The 17,748-nt window shown below is 41.4% G+C and overlaps 1 long non-coding RNA gene across 2 annotated transcripts; it reads right to left on the reverse strand.

Moving 5' to 3' along the window:
* Window positions 1-2,045: 2,045 nt before the first annotated feature.
* Window positions 2,046-17,683, reverse strand: LOC138749976 (uncharacterized). 2 transcript variants are annotated; one of them, XR_011348983.1, is made up of 4 exons: window positions 17,635-17,683; window positions 13,461-13,602; window positions 5,091-5,213; window positions 2,046-2,219 (listed from the first exon to the last, which is right to left on the reverse strand). It is a non-coding gene; the product is annotated as an uncharacterized lncRNA (long non-coding RNA). The 2 variants fall into 2 exon arrangements; XR_011348984.1 differs by lacking the exon at window positions 13,461-13,602 and having other exon boundaries at window positions 17,635-17,679.
* Between the last annotated feature and the right edge of the window lie 65 nt (window positions 17,684-17,748).

The following is a 17,748-nucleotide window of genomic DNA, read 5'->3' on the forward strand; positions in this document are numbered from 1 at the left end:
CCTTTAAATGCCATGCAAACACTAATATTACATGCCTGTCAGCACACCTTTAAAACCTTGCTCAAATTCATATTTCTCTTTATCTCTCTCCCAGATTTGAAATACTACATACCTAGTTGATCATCCACAGGAATCTGTTTCACTATTAACAAATCCTTGTGCAGTTTCTATACAAATTGCCAATGTTCTTCCCTAAAGCCCCCTTATTTTAACTTTAAAAATCATACCAATGATTACTGAATGATGTAACCCTAACTCCAGTAGGATTTCTGTCATCTGAATCCTACCTGCTAAGTCCTATAAGTCAAGAAAATCCACTAACATCTCGGGAAATATCATTCAGACAAAGGCATTTAGATCATGGCAAGCTCCGAGCCATGTTGAATTGTGCAAGGTTGATGAATGGCTTTCAATCTGCCTACCATTCTAAAATTCATATTTTCCAAGGCTTTGCTAACAAATGCAGATTCAGAGGAGCATGCTTGCAATTGTATAGTGATTACAATTCACTAACTGAACATAGGTGTTAGATGGACAACACAAACCTTTAGATTGTGACAACGCCCTGTCATTTGGTGATTAATAGGGTATATGTAAGATCAGTCAATAGTATCCGTGTGTTTGCATAAATAATTCTTCCTGCTTCCTTCCATCACATCTAAAAGTTCATTGAAAGTATGCAACTTGCTGGGATATGGGGCTGTCAATTTTATATATTTAAGTCCCAAAACTGCCTATATAGAACATCCACGTCTCCTCCTTCCAATACACTCTTGCTACAGGTCTAGTTGCAGAAGGTAGAGTATGTGATAACATGCTTTTTTTTTGCCAAATAATATCAACAATGGACATCAGAAAATATTACCCTTTTTACACTGATACTTCAGTCCGGGTATAATCCGCCTTTAATATGCCTCACCTTCCAATATAAACTGACCAAGGTTGATTGGTGGGGGGGGGGGGGGCATTTCAGATCCGTCTTTTATCTGCCAAGCGAGGATGTATCAGAGGCGAAGTGGGGCGAGTGTTGCTGGGTCCAAACGGGAAAGGAATGTAACGCCCCGCTTCTTTTGCTCCGGGAAGTCGGCTTGCCATCTAAAAGGATCACTGACATGCCATTTCTTCTGCTCTCTGTGAACAAGCAAGCCGGCTTCCAGAGACAGGTCATGTATACAGCAGTAATTCAGTTTTTTAGTGAAAAAGGAGTATATAAGAGAAATTCACCCCTTCATATGGACATGCAATATGTTAGTCTCTGCTCAATTCAGCTGTGAAATTTGGAGCATTATATTTAGTCGGACTCCTATAATATTTTGATATGATCTTAAAACTAACAATGAATTTTATACAACTTTCCCAATAAGCAATAGAGACATAACTCACATAGAGAACAGTCTGAGGTAGAGGAGAAAGATTATCTTCCTAATCTCCATTTGTTATCTTTCCTGTACTGAAAAGCTAGGCCTGATGCCTCACGAACATATTTTTCACATGGTCAGCATCTCACTAGTGAGGACTAGCTATAGATGGATTTAAATTAAATCAATATATCTCATCTTCCAGAGATATGTAGGGTCTTAATTGGTTCTAATAAGCAGCAACTTTCAGCATAAGGCATGGCCTACCTTTTAAGGAATAGTTGTCTGTTTTTCTCTTGATGACATACATTGACACCTTTTGGAACAGTAGATGTACTAGCCCCCAAAAGATTTCTCCTATCACGGTAATGGTCAGAGAGCAGCAGAACGGTCCATGAACTGCATTCCATCCACTCCCTGCTCTCCCTCTACAAGATCAATGCATTAAACATTGAACGTCCCTTATTTGAGTATCTCATTCTATAATGGATATTATTTTTATCGAAAGAATCCAATGATCAGATCTTTGCTGGATAGGCAGTAATTGAATCATGAGACAACAACAGTGGACTCACATTCCAGCTTCAACTAACACTAAGTCACCCACCAAGTGACCAAAGCAGGTCACATGCATTGTAGTATGAATGGCAATGTTTACATTATGAAAGGACCACTTGCCTTTTGTGCATTCCAACCAGTATTCTTCTAAAGGAAAGACACAAGTCCTTCCAAATCCATCATCCTTTAAATGGAGTTAAATTTAGAAAGTGGTGAGTGTGGGTCACTTCATGATTGTAATTCAGTTCAGTGATCATCCGTAAGATAAAGCTCAGTCAGCTGTCTGGTCCTGTACGTCTCTCACTTTTGATCAAAAACAACATTTTGGTGAAAGAAACGAGTTGAAAATATTTAGTGGGGACTCAACAAGATTGTTAAAGCATTTAAATCATTTTAAAGCATTTACATCTTTTTCCACTAAATTAATATCACTACATTTCTTATAGATTCAATACAAATATAAATTGACAGGTCATTTGATTTCAGAAATTTTAGCTCACATGCTTTCTATTTAAATGTATAAATTTGCATATGTAGTCTTTAATATTTGCCATGAAATATTCACTACAAATTCAATCAAAACAATTGTTTTGGACTTTTTTAAAGAGAACACAAGCCACAAGAGATGATATACTGAAAACTTTGTCTCATATGATGCGGTGATGCATTATGAAATCAGTGATTTCCTGAGATCACTATAATTGAAGGGCTGTTACTGAACCTAAACCTTAAAATACATCAGAACATCCTGGAGTGTGAAACATAAATGAAGACAGGATTCGTTCATTAACTCAGTGGTTCTCAACCCAGTGGACCGAAAAAAGGTTGAGAACCTCTTCAGTAACCAGTTGGCAGCACTTGCAGGTATGAGTAAGGCAATAGAACACGTAGTTTTCATTTAACTCTTTGTCTATTGAACTCAACAAGTTAAAAAAAAATTCTATCTTCAGCTGTACAAAAATGGATCATGGATATTAGGGTACTGTTCCCTTTGGTGGGGGAATCAAGGGGACAGCTATAAAATAAAGAGAAAGAGAATTAGGACTGACATGAGGCAACATTTTATAGCACATTGTGTATTTGGAATCCAGAGGAACTGCTTGCAGATGTGGTGGAGGTAAACATTGTGCCTGCAAGAGACAACTGGATAAATATATGGTGCAGAAAAGATTCGTTGATCAACTAATATGGGGGAGTGCCCATCCCGAAGTGCAAAAGTCTCTTATAGGGAAGGATAGCTTGAAGCTGGCCAAAGATATAGACACAGCCAGAGCCTTCGAAGCCACGAGGATGCAAATGAAATCCCTATCTATGCAGACCCACCCACAGCAAAGACAAGGAAGGGTTGATGCTATAAAGAACACCCCCAAGACATGAAGGAAGTGTGGCAGACAATACCCCTTTGATGACCGAAACAAATACCCTGCATATGGCTCTGAATATAGATCTGTGGTAAAGTAAACCACTGGACAAAGATGTGCAAGTCTGGTATGAAGGAAACTAATACAGTGAAGAAAAAGAATGAAGAATATCCACCACTTAAAAGGAAACAACAATGAGGACACCAACACCCAGATACTGGACATAGAATCCTTACACTTTCATGAGATGTCAGGTGAGTTGCACTCAAGGATCCAAATACAGAGGACAATCCAGAACAAACCTACAATATTTAACCTAAAGGTGAAGCTGAATACCGGATCACAAAGCAACGTCCTTCCACTCAAACTCTACCGCCAGATGTTCCCAGAGAATATAATAAAAGGGTATCCAAAAGACGGTGCATTGGAAACAGCAGATGTCACATTAACGGCTTTCGGTGGACCCGTGATCCAGCCGCTAAGATCAATGGCTGCCATAAGTGAAAGAAGATCCTCTGTTCATTCTAGATGGTAGACACAGATGGACCAGCAATTCTGCCGGGAGTTGTGGTTGATCTCTGTCAATTATGAGATCCAGACGAAGAAGGGTCAACAGAAAGAGGAAATAATTTCCACAGAAGTACCTGCCAGGCCATGGCACACAGTGAGAAGGGACTTGTTCACCGAGAATTAAGAGTGGTCTCTAATAGTGGCCTGTTATCATGTTTAACCAATATGTTAGTTCCTTGAGCAAGTACTTCACAGAATAGACAAAGAAAATCTATTAATGTCAAAAAGTTGGACTTGCAGCAGGCAATCAATAAAATTGGAAATCATTAAACTAGTTGCGTTGGGGTAAGATAGCCAAAAACAGAGAGTAAGAATAAATTGATTGTTTTCAAGTTGAAAGGCTATAAGCACAGTAATTGGAGCAAGACTGGAGCCCTTACTGATCACACAATGGTTTGAATGAATGGATGAAATGTACAGCTTCCCATGGGCAGAGAGTGCTGAATGACTGAATGACCTGTTTATACTAACCTCCTGAAACACTACTATTTATTGAACAATATTTATGTTGCTTTTTGTACTGCATATATATCATTTGTCTCTATATATGTTGTCTGGTTGTGTGTCTGCATGTTCTTGCACTGAGGACCAGAGAACGCTGTTTCCATGGGTTGTAGTTGCACAAGTGGATGATAATAAACTTGAACTTTAACATATAAAACATGGAGAATCTTGGATATACCACACATCGGATAGTGTACTATATTCAATTTTCCTGAGAATACAGAGCTAGTTGGTACTATGAACTCTGAGGAGGATTCAGAAAGACTTCAAGGAGATGCAAGCAGGATAAGTGAATGAGACGGATGGGATATCATTTGGAAAAATATCAGGTGATCCAATGTCATAGGAAATACAGACAAGTGGACTTATTTTTCAAATGGTAGGAGACTGGAAGTTGGTGGAGTTCAAAGGGAAAAGACAAACCACATTTTGGCCTCTATTGTGAGAGTGCTTGAATACAAAAGTAAGAATATTCTGAAATTCTCAGATTTGGAGTACAAATTAGATATTATTTCAAAATATTTTTGTTGTGAGAAATTTGAGGAGATTTAGTACGTCACTAAAGACTCTTGCCAATTTCCACGGGTGCAGTGTAATGAACATTCTGACTGGTTCCATCACTGTCTGGTACGGAGGTGCCAATGCGCAGGTCGGGAAAAGACCTGTAGTCACAGGCATCAGCTTTCACTTCATTAAGGGTATCTACAAGAAGTGATGTCTGAAGAAAGCAGCCTCTAACCTCAAGGAGCCTCGCCACCAGGCCATGCCCTCTTCTCGCTGCTACCATCACAGAGATGCAGGAGCCTGAAAACAAACACCCAGCGGTGCAAAAAGCAGTATCTTCCCCTCTGCCGTCAGATTTCTGAAAGGACAATGAAACCACAGTCACTACCTCACTTTCTCTACTTTTGCACTAATTTATATTATTTTTTGAAACAAAATATAACTAATAGAAATTTTGCACCTGTGATGCTGCCACAAAACAATTAATTTTGTGGCATGTTCATGACAATAAATTCTGATTCTGAAAATATTTATTTAGCTTTGTCAGATAAAATCACTGAGTTACTTTGGTTGTACATAGAGCTTTACAAATTGACTACTTTTAGCTGTACTTTACGGATAGTAAAAGCTCAAGATACTCCAGTTCCAAATTAACATCAAATCATCTTTTGTTGGGTTGATAAGGGTACTTAGGTAGCTAATGGAGGTACCATCATACAATTACCTTCCAACTGTGAATGCCTTGTGTGCTGCCGTTTTACAGTGATATACACCTAGTAAAACATAATTCTTCTAATGGAACATTGATAGAATCATACAAATGAGTGTATTTAACACGTGACTTCTTTTAAACAATTTTATATTTTATTATTTCTGCCAATAATATGGGTAATTTGCCATGCAAAGCCATTAAGGAATGATCTATGCTTGGTAGGGTGTAGGGTTGTTATTTTGTTAATTTAGGAAAACTGATTAAAGTATAAAAATGATATAACATAATAATTCATATTCCTGCTGAAGTGCACCAAGCATTTTAATGATCCCGAATGGCTGGGAAGGTGCAGGCTGCTGGAGATTGGCTCATGGGAACCAGGTATCAGAACCACGATTCGAGGTGGTGCTGAGGTCAAGGTAGGCTCCCCAAAGGGCCTTGGGCGCTGAAGGTTTCCTGATTATAGTGGAGGTTTGGATCTGGAGCTCAGGATCGAATGGGAGTCTGTGCGGCAGCAGAGGCTGTAGGGGGCGCTGGAGGTGAATCCACAGACACTCAGTGACTCTGAAATGACTCTCACTTGCTTTCCTTTCTCCTATTGTTAGGGGCGCCAAGCAACAGGGGGGTGTGGACCGCACAGGGTGGCACTATCAGAGGGAGTGACACCAAAATGACAGACCATAAAATATTTGTTCAATGTTTCAGCAAAATTTATTAATTTTTAATAAAAATATCTTTGTAGTTAGTTATAATAGCAAAAATATTTTTTATGAGCCCATCTTACATGTACTAATATACCGACAAGGCTAAAACTCTATGCTAATTTAGTTTTTGAACCTTCTATGCACTCTGGTCAGAGCCGTAAACATTACCCAATTGCTATGATGCATGAGCTATAAGCAAGCGCTGTTGTTTTTGTTGCTGCTGATGTTTTTATAGTCACCGTTTTTGTCAAATTTTCTGGTGTTTTAGCTACAATATTGCAACTCCTGATTCCATAATAGCAGCAATTGCTATTGATTATATTCAGAACATTTTAAGACTGCAATCTCACTAAGGAAATCCCATTATATACCCTTCATCATTGCATCACCCTCTTCCCCATTGGTTTCAAACCCTGCCTTCCCTTGCCCAATTCAACATTCAAAACCCTGATATTCACGTTCCCCTGACAAGGCACCAAATCCCAGCCACCCAAAGGCTTAAGGAATGTTCTCATCCAGCTGCCTCTGGACGGGTCCTAACCACCAACCCTCTCTCTCACAAAAAGCAAAATCAATTCAGTAACAGGGTATCATTAGATCTACAGCTGCAGCAATCTTTGGAACACAATGTGAAGATCTTTGTGTGTGAATTTAAAGTCCCCGGTATCTTGCACCTATGGGGATTTGCCAGTTGATTGAGATTGCATGTTGTAAGATTGGTGAACTAACCAAGGAGGGGTGGAGGGCGCAATTTTAAACATTTGTATAGTTTACCTATTTATTTTCCAAGATTATTTTTGCCGATTGCTTGAATTCTGGTTAACAGAGTCTTCAATAAGAAGTTCAGACAGATTGAAGCAAGGACGTGATAAATGTCAGCTGTATTATACATCTACCACAGATAAATCTGAGAGGAATAGCTGATGCTTTTACTCCAAAGTTGCAAGAAGTATATTATATAATTCATTTTTAAATTAATAAATTGAAGGATGCAGATAATATGGTTTCTAGAGGGAAGATCAACATGGGATTCTGAGCACAGCTGGAGTAGTGGCGTGACTTTTCCCCTCTCAAGTTTAAATATAAAAACTTTGCAGGCATCTATCTAAACCCTGTACTCTGCACTCTGCAAAAGAAGGTCACCTCTGCTCAAAGGTTCTGGGAAGATCAGGTACTCTTCAAATCAGCAGAATGTGGAGAAATTGTGGTTAAAAGAAACAGAAGCTTCTTGTTGATTATAGTTCTGAACGGATTATAAGTTTTACACATCAGAAGAGTAGACAACTGTCAGTTGGTCCTGTGTTCACTACTTCAATTCAAAAACTACCATATATATTCATGTAAAAGTCAAATTTGGTAGACCATTTTCTAATGTTAAATTTATTCGATTCACTATTACATGGATACTACTTTTGAGGAGCTGAAATTCACATTAGAATCCAAAATATCATAATATCAGGTCCAAAATGATCTCTAAATGAATAAAGAACAAAAACACAACGAATTAAAGTAATAATGCAGAGTCTGCATGTCAAAACACATGTTCTGCCACGAGAGAGGTCGGGGCTGCGGTAAGTACCAGTATCTGCGTTGTCAGAGGCACCGGGATTTCCAATCTGCAGGTGACTGGGGCCAAGGCATGGGTTCAAGTTAGACGCATTGGGAGCTTTAATCGACAGGCAGCTGGGGTCAAGATGTGAGTTCACGTCGGAGACATCAGGAGCTCCGATCAGCGGGTGGCCGGGCCGAGGTGTGAGTTCACGAGTGAGGCGTTAGAAGCTCATGTCTGTGGGCTGCCGCATATACACAAGTATATATGGTATTTCAATCATCGGAAAACATGTTGGGATTATGAAAGGTTATGCAGATGTAATACTCCCTCTCTACAGCACTGAAGAATGTCCTTAAGTATGTCATCTATCACTCAGTGGGTAATGTACCTGACTGCCAGTAAAAGGTCATGTAGCTAAGATCCTGTACAGGGATTTAATGCTACAGTATAGTGTCAAGGGAGTGTTGCAGTGGCATCGGTGCTGTATTTTGAATGTTTGGTTAAATTAAGGCACTCTTGCACTCTAAAATATCCCATTGGATATTTTAAATGAAGAGCAATAGGATTATTACCAATACCTGGCCTATATTTAACCACCTAATTTGCATAACTAGAACAGATATTCTGATCTTTACCATTTAATACAATCATTCTCCAAAGGCTGGTGGAGAAGCTGTCCTCACTGGAACACAAAGGCCCACCCCACCCCCCCCCCCCCCCCCCGCCACTACTTGTCAGAAAGGTGCATCAGCCACTGAACTTTCTGAGAAGACTGAAGCAGGCAAGGCTACCAGCCACCATTATGTCAACCTTCAACAGGAGCTCTGTCCAGCTGCATCGCAGTATGGTATGAGTGCTGTGGCGAATTGGATCGGAGGTCAATCCACAGGACCATAAGAGTGGCAGAGAGGATCACTGGAGGTTCCCTCCCCACCCCCCACCCCCGCCATCGACGTTATTGACCGTGATCGTTACCTGAAGAGGGGGCTCAAAATCATTGAGGACCCCTTCCACTCTGCACATAGCATCCTTCAGCTGCTCTTAGCTGGAAAGAGATACAGGTATCAGAGCTCGAATAAATGGCTTTTTTTCCCCCCATGGGCAGTGAGAACTCTGAGCAGCCAAAGGACTTTCTATTTATTTTTATGAATGTAGAATTGCCCTGCTTATGTATTGTTCATATGTGTGTTAAGTCTGGTTGTGTGTCTGGGTATTTTGCATCAAGGACTGGAGAACCTTCTTTCGTTGGGCTGTACTAGTACAAACAGATGGCAATAAACTTGACTTGAACTGAAAGAACTTAAACCCAAACTCAAGTTCAAGTTTATTGTCATCTGATTGTACATATTGCTACAAGTTATGGCTCTGCTGAGCCTATAGCACAGGAGAAGTTATAGCTGCAGACAGGTTAGCTCAGAAAGAATACTCTGTTCCCAGAAAGAATGACACAAGCACCGGTTGAGTGGAGTTAACACTGAACTTTATTGGGCTTGCAGCCCTGCTTTTATTCTCAAGCTGAGGGGCATGGTCAAAGCCCTCTCTACGCTGATTGGTGTGTTTGTGATCTGCTTTTTCTGATAGGCCAGTTAAGCTCTTTTGGTTGTGGCCAATTGGAGGGCAGCGCTGCAGGCCTCGTGCAGCCCGCTGGATCGTCGCGTTCATCCTTCTTTTTGTGAGGCTCCGTGGTGGAGCTGCGAAGGGCCGCCACGATATACATATAAAACCCAAAGAAACAGTGTCCCCACAGCCTAGTGCACATAAACAGACAGAGAGTACGCCCTACGCTCAAATCACATGTATTCATAGTAATCCAAAATAAATATACATCAAAATAATTTATGGGTTGTTCAACAGTCTCATTGCCTTCATGAAGAAGCTCTTTCCCAGCCTGGCTCCTGGGTTTTTATGCTCTTGTACCTCTACCTTGAAGGTAGTGTCTCAAAGATACTGGAGGCTAATGGTAAGGCTTCTCAATGATTCTCTGAGCCCTGCTCCCTGTAGATATCATTGATAGAGGGAAGGGAGCTGTGACCTCCAATCTGATGCTTTGCAGCCACCATACCCTTCACTCTGATGCAGCCAACAAGGCTATTGAGCTCCAGAATAACATTATTGGGAGAGTGACTGGTAGCCTTGGTGATCCTCTTAATGAGTCATTTTTTTAACACTTGCTGCTTTTATCTGTCACCTTTCATAATTATTTGATAATTATCATTTTAAGACAAGCTAAATGTGTTGTGAACCTTTAAATCAGGTTCAACAAAATTCTTCTGGAATGTATTAAATCAACTGCATTCAAAGTGGACGTAAATGTGAACGGTAAAACATCGAATGAGCAGACCCAGAATGTGGCCATTTGTGGGCATCCCAGGGTATTTAAAAATATGAGGTAATGGCCAAGCAATGCACTGCACTTGGGAAATTAAAAAGAAATTGCGTCTTTAAAAATGAATGCTTGGAAATTTCATTTGCTCAGCTTCATCAACAAATATCGCTTGCTTCATTTTGTTCCTTGCTTAATAAACAACGAAGAATTACCATCCTTTGAAAGTTCCCGATGTGAAAATAGACGACCTCATATATCCAGCTGATGCTTTTCTCAGTGAATATGCTGCATTTGCTGGGTCCCAGTTATGTGAAACAGCATGAGGAAATCAATGGAAAGTTAGTCACCTATCATTTATAGCCTTGGCTTTTATTTCCATGGAGGACGTTGCTATGTGGAGAGTCTTATGTTTTGGAAACAGGTTAAATATTGTACTTTAGGATGCATGACCAACATTTTGGGTTCGAGCCCTTCACCAAGGTAGGATCAAAATTACTCTCTGCCTGCCTTTGCCTGAACAAAATGACTCTCTGCAGTGTATCCTGAGAGCCACAGTACACCAGCAATGGAAGGTGCAAACGCTACCAATAAAGAGGATTGAAATGACGCTTTAGAGAATGGTTTTCAAACTTTTTCTTTCCACTCACACACCACCTTAAGTAATCCCTTTGCCATAGGTGCTCTGTGATCAGTAAGGGATTACTTAAGGTGGTATGTGAGTGGAAAGAAAAAGTTTGAAAACCACCGTTTTAATTGTACCTAATTGACTCGTTATGTACACGGTTTCATAACTCCAAAGAAAATGGGCCAAATGACAATTTTTCTCAAGCAAAATATTTCAGTAACAATTGGGTCTAGAGCAGTGGTTCTCAGCCTTCCCTTCCCACCTTAAGCAATCCCTTACTAATCACAGAGCACCTATGGCACAGGGATTAATTAAAGTAGTATGTGAGCGGAAAGAAAAAGGTTGAGAATCACTGTTTTAGAACTGCAATTCACAACCCTTATTTTGGGGTATAAGCCCCTGAGGACGCTCCTCGGTTTATGGGCCCCTTTCCTTGTGAGGTAGTTAGCTTCTTCTGTACTCCTATCGACTACATGAAAAACATTTTAAAAAATTATGATTACAGTCTGTGCCCCACCCCTTAAGTGTGCTGTGGCCACCTGGGGGTGGGGGTGGGGTGTATGACCACCGTTGAGAATGGCTGATTTAAAGTTTTATCTGCTGTGATCTTGCACCCATCCAGTCCAGTTAGGACTCCACCATCATACTCCTGACTGCTCCCCCCCCCCCACCCCAACTTGCGCCTTGATGGTGGTGGGATGGTTCTGAGAAATCGGAAGCTGCCGATCCATGAGTCAAAAGCCAGCCTTGCTCAGTAGCATGGAGGAAATATTACAGACGGAGCCACCAGGGGCAATTACAAAAATTCAACTGTAATATTATATCCTGGCATCCAAAAACTCAAATATAAGCCGCATTCTCCCAAAATATATCTTGATTAACATGCAAGCTTAACAGAGCTCCGATTTCTCTCTTTGATGGAAAGTATTAGAGGTGATTCTGAGTTGGGCAGGCAGAATTATCACTTATTGGTGGTGCAAAAAAAGACTGTACTCAATGTGCACATTTAAACAAATAAGCAAATGGCTTTGCAATACAGAGAGGAGAAAAAAAAACCTGTACTGTGCAAAGGTAAGAGTCCTTAAATGAGTCCCTGATTGAGTTTGTGGTTGAGGAGTCTGATGGTGGAGGGGTAGCAGCTGTTCCTGAACCTTGTGCCACTATCCATTATTTATACCAGCTACATAAGAAAACTTTCAAAAGAAAACGTTGCTCTACGGAGACCTTCACAAAATAGGCTTTAGTATAATTGGGCTCAGGTTGTACACTTTCTAGCTTGCTGTAACATAAATGAAGGCTCACAATGTAGTTGAGAAAACACAATATTTTCCAAGTACAACTTGGAATTCAGAACAAAATGCTCTCATCTGGTATGTGCTGCACATTCCCAACATCTGCTTCACCTCAGCGAGCACTGTTTATATTCACATAATTATAGGTGTTTGGCAGCAGTATTGATTCTGCCGGCAATCATCCACATTGATTCTAACTCAGCCGGGACAGCAGTTCAGCATATCAGAAGCCATCAATTATTCCCTGTCAAACATTTTATTAGGGGAGTGGGCTGACAAATGCATTAAAAGTTCAAATGATCTCTTCCTTCAAAATCTGAAACGGAGGGTGCAAGATCTGTTAAGATTCCAGACTTGGCGTAGCATCCTTATAAAATTTCCCTGCCACTGCTTGGGTTTTGCTGGGGTGGGACCGTGGTCATAAAAAGCATTTTGACCAAAAACCAAAAAAAGTAATTAAGATCGTAGCGGTTAGCACAAGGCTAATACAAGCGCCAGCGACCCGTGATCGAACCCAGCACTGCCTGTTAGGAGTTTGAATGTTCTCCCCATATCTGCGTGGGTTTCCTCTGGGTGCTCCCGTTTCCTCCCGCCTTTCCAAATGTACGTGGGGTTGGAGGTTAGTTGGGTGCATTTGGACAGCACAGGCCGATAGGTCCTGTTATCGTCTGAAAAAAATGGCACAGGACTCAGCTGCGAGTTTGAGAAGGCCAGATTGGTGCTCCTGTTCCTTGAAGATACTTGTCCATTCCGTGAAATATTTGTTGTGGAGGTAAAAACACGAAATCAGAAAGAAATGTGAACAGAATGGATTATATACACTTCTTCTGAGTAGCACAAAAGGGCAGTTTATCCTTGATGGTACTTCTTATCTTTACATGATTCTGATACATTAATCAGAATGAAAATTTATTGTCACAAATATGTCACAAAATCTATAGTTTTATGGCAGCATTACAGAGCAAATATTGCTATAAATTACATTTCAAAAGTCAATAAATGGTGCAATAAAAGAGGAGAGAGCGAGGTAGCGTCTGTGGTTCATTGTTCATTGATAGCACAGGAGAAGAAGCTATCCTTGTGCCACTGTGTGCTCAACTTCTGGCTCCTAAATGATGAGTGGAGTGACAAGGGCGTGGCTTGGGTGATGGGAGTCCTTGAGAATAGAGCCTGCTATCTTAAGATTCCGCCTCTTGTAGATTAATGAATTAACAGGAATGTATTCTTCACTGCCCACAATAAATATGGTCATTTTCATTTCCTCAACAATTGGCTATTTGTTCTGGTTTTTAACACCTAAACCACCACACCTTCAATTTATTCGGCCCTTACATGTAGTCAAAAACCTTGAGCGTAAAGGCTGAGATTTTCCGCCCTTACGTCGGGAGACATACCTTCATGAATGCGCTGTGGCGACTCCAAGGTGCCTATTGCAATCCCTCTCAGGGGAAGGGTCAGCGGCGGAGCGCTGCGCTCCACCACCCTGCAAGTGGCTGGCTAAGAGTGGGCTGATGAAGTCGCCGTGGCGTGGTCGGCCTGAAATGCAGGAGCGGGATTTTTGTTGGCATTATTGGCCTTAATGACGGTGCGCAGAATTTCTGCCTGTGTACTAAGATTGGCCGCAAACATCGCCATCATCTGTCTTACCTGCTCTGGGGTCATCATGATCCACTATAGGGCTCTTTCTGCGTCGGCGCTTAAGAATGACATTGACTATAGCACCAGTCGCCCCGCCTTCATCGGCTCCGGAGGGCATTACAAGGCACTGTTCAACATGAATGTGACGCAAGAGCAGCGTTTTGGAGCTGCTCCATGAAAGGTAAGTTTATATTTTTCCCTTTGTGCTTATAGCCAGCCTCCAGGTAGAGGCCTGGCATGAAAGGGCCTTACAATAAACAGCATATTGTGAATAGGCATATCCACCCCCCCACCCCTGTGCAGACTTAATTTTCAATGCATGTATTGACTGTGATGTTGTTGCAGGAATTGGATGAGCTGTCCAAATGCAAATGAATGTTTGTTAATTTTATTAGCAACTAATCTGAATTCTCTGTACTGGGACTAACGTTACTCTGTCATAAATGACTGGGATTGGTTTTAATTTGTCAATTAAATGTAACTTTATTCCAGTCACAGTAGTTTTCTGCAGGAATCACCCTGCTTTTGTTGGTGGAAGATGCTTAGTTTCTCTCATAACTTTTGTCTTAATCCACTCTTCCAACAAGACAGCTGTTGAGTAAATGATTGATTTGCACAGTCTTGGATTGGCTAAAATAAAAAAGCTGAAACCTCTTAGCCCTTCAGGTCAGACTTCTGACAAAGTTTCTTGGACCTAAAGCATTTACTCTGCTTTCTGTGTCACGGATGCTGCCGGACTTGCAGCATTTTCTGATTGTGGTGGAAGCACATTTTAATACTATTAACAACATGTTAATACTATTTAAATGTGCACGTTAGTCCCGGTGCTTTCACGTGGAGCAACGTGGCCCAAGTCGTCAGCTGGACGACTAATCCTTGAGGTGGGTTTTGCAGTGCGATTCAGACTGCAGGCTTCCCCCGGAAAGTAGTAGGGGTCCTGCAGGATAAATTGCAGTGCAGGAATTCACTAAAAATTCCTGCCCCTTCCTTTTTAGTCTGCCTACGTGATGGCAAATTTCATCAATTGTGCCGTGACATGCCTGCAGTCTAAAAACCCTAATTAAGGTGGAAATGGGTGCAGAAGAGATTCGCCTGGATGTTACCTGCACTTGGAGTTGTAGGGAGGTGCCGGATGGACTGCGTCTTTATTCCCTGGAGAGTAGGAATCAGAGGGGTGACCTTGCAGTAGTACATTTAATCATGAGGGGCTTAGATAAAGTGAATGCTCACAGTCTTTTTCCTAGGGTAGATTATTCTAGAACTGTTTACGGTGAGAAAGGAGAGATTGAAGATGGATCTTGGGACAAAGTTTTTTTTCACTCCGTATCTGAAATAAGCTGTCAGAAGAAGCGATAAGAGCTCGTACAGTTTGGCACTCGGCAAACTCGGCAAAAGGCTTTAGTTGGAAATTAATGAAAAGCTGGCACATGGCATGAGCCTAGAATGCCAACTTGGCTAGCATTAAAAAGTGGGCCGAAGGTCTTGTTCCGTACTGATGGCTCAATTACATTGTCAACGTTGATTAGTTTATTCAGAATACCAAGAAAACATAATAGATGGTTCATGTGGGATGAGAAATCATCTCAGTGGATTTGTTTACCTCTAAGACACCGTCACTATAATGAAAAGGCATTAAAAGTAAAGGTACATGTTAATCGATAGTCTTTTCGAATGTATCCTGCAGGCGACAGAGCTTCAGAAATAAACTATCCACATAGTATTCAGATGCTTTATCCCTTCTCCTGTCATTAATCATTCTTACATAGGGAGCTACAGCATGGGACAATCTTGGTTTAAATAGAAGTAATTTGTTGCTCAGTGTGATATACAACGTTTTTTCTTCTGATTTAATCAAAGCAAACTTGCAATCATCCCATTTCATGCAGCTCTCCCCCTTAAGACTTTGCCCGTGGTAAAACCCTACCCCGTTCAAAGTGCGGTTGTATCTAATTTGCTCCTTTCTAAATGGGAGGGGGGGAGGGGTGTGCACTGTAATTGAAAGGGTCAGTGATACAGGAATCATTGCTTCCGCTGGGTTTCTGGTCAATTTCCATAACAATGTGCTCCAAAGGAAATCCCTAACTCATTAAAAAAAAGAATAGATTAATTGACACAGTTCTATAACAAACTGCCCCAGGACTTCATAAACTTTGCAATAGTTCATTCCAATTAGATTTAGGCCCAGCACGATATAAGCACAATCTAAACCACATAATCTTTTCTCCATAGATCTCGGGAAAGGAAGGTTTTCCATTTATTACCACTGGTGCTGAGACAAGTATTTGCAGCAATCTAATTTGTGATTCCCTGTCTTTCTCATCACCTTTGAAATCCAAACTAAGCTGGGAGGGACATTGAAAATTTGGATCCATATTTTAATAAGCTATATATACCTTTTATTGCCATTTTAGCCCTTATAATTAAATTGTTAATAATGTTTAGAAAAAGGTAAATTGCTGTCATTTCCCAATTCTCCATCTCAAATTCCCCAAACAAAATATTTCAAGGTGAAGTGAAGGTTCTTCGGAAAACTATTTCTCACTTTAAGTTTGATATGATGGCAACAAAATGGGTACATCTGCCTTATTCAGACTGGTACTGAATATCTTTCTTAATATTAATTATGCAAAAGGTATATAATAACAGTACAGTATAAAAAAAAAGTATCCAGCCCGTAGAATGCAAGAGTAGTACTGGATGAAAGTATTCTGCCTGGAGGTTAGTGACAAAGTGGAGTTCAGCAGGGATCAGTTCTGGGACCCCTGCTCTTTGTGATTTTTATAAATGTCCTGGACAAAGAAGCAGTGGATGGGTCAGTGCAGTTGATATAAAGTTTGGAGATGTGCATAGTGTTGAAGGTTGTCGTAGGCTACAACAAGGTATAGACAGGATGCAGAGTTTGGCAGAAAAGTGGCAGATAAAGTTCAATCTGGATAAGTGTGAAGTGATACATTTTGGAAGGTTAATGGTAGGACATTTAACAGTGGGGAAAAACAGAGGGTCTTTGGGGTCCAAATAGATCTCTTTCAAGTTTGAGGCCCAGGTTGATGGAAAAGTCAAGAAGGGCTATGGTATGCTGGGCTTCATTAATCGGGAAATTGAGTTCAGGAGTCATGAGATCATTTGCAGCTCTATAAATCTCTAATGAGAGCACACTTAGAATACCTATATTATATTCAATTCTAGTCACCTCATTACAGGAAGATGTGGAAGCTATGGAGATGATGCAGGGAACTAGGTGTCAGAGCCAGGATTCGAGAGGGTGCTGAGGGCATGAAGGGCTGCTGAAGGGCTTAGGAATTGAAAGCTTTCTGCTCATATCAGAAGCTCTGATCTGGAGTTTGGATTACCAATGGGTTGCACAGGAGTTGGTGCAGCCGCAGAGGCTGAGGGCAGTGATGGATTAACCACCATCTAGGCCCTAGGCTGAGCTTTAGTAAGGACCCCCCCCCCCCCCACTGTAGTGGCATATCTAGGGAACATAGCACCTATGGCAAGCACTGAAATTGCACACTCCTCCCCACCCCCAAAATGGGTGAGAAGCAGGAAGATGCCAAAGTCCATATTCAAACTTAGCCTTGGCTCAAACAGGGGACAGGGGAGGGTTCGGAGTCGGGCATCAGGAGCTCCAATGTAGGATGAGGGGAGAGTTCGGAGTTGGGTGTCGGGAGCTCTGTGTAGACCAAGGGAGGGTTCTGAGTTGGACACCCTCCCCTAGGCCTACTGCACACCTGAGCACTCAATGCTGACTCCAAACCCTCCCTTCAGCCTACTACTGCACACGCACACTGAGTGGACATGGTAAACACAGAGTTGGGTGGCACATGGCTCTCAATCAACCACAGAGACCGTCACCATCCCCACCCAAAACAGAGGCACCCACTCCGGGATACAGCTGCAGCCCAATTCCAACAGTGCGACGTTACTCACCTTGCTCCGGGTCTGAGCTGTTGATGGGTAACAGTCTCCATGGCTACTGTGACAATGGCATTTATCTTCAAGGCAACAGTTGCTACCAATCTCTATTTGCATCATCGGTTGCAT

This window comes from Narcine bancroftii, chromosome 14 (genome assembly GCF_036971445.1).
Source record: "Narcine bancroftii isolate sNarBan1 chromosome 14, sNarBan1.hap1, whole genome shotgun sequence".
NCBI lineage: Eukaryota > Metazoa > Chordata > Chondrichthyes > Torpediniformes > Narcinidae > Narcine > Narcine bancroftii.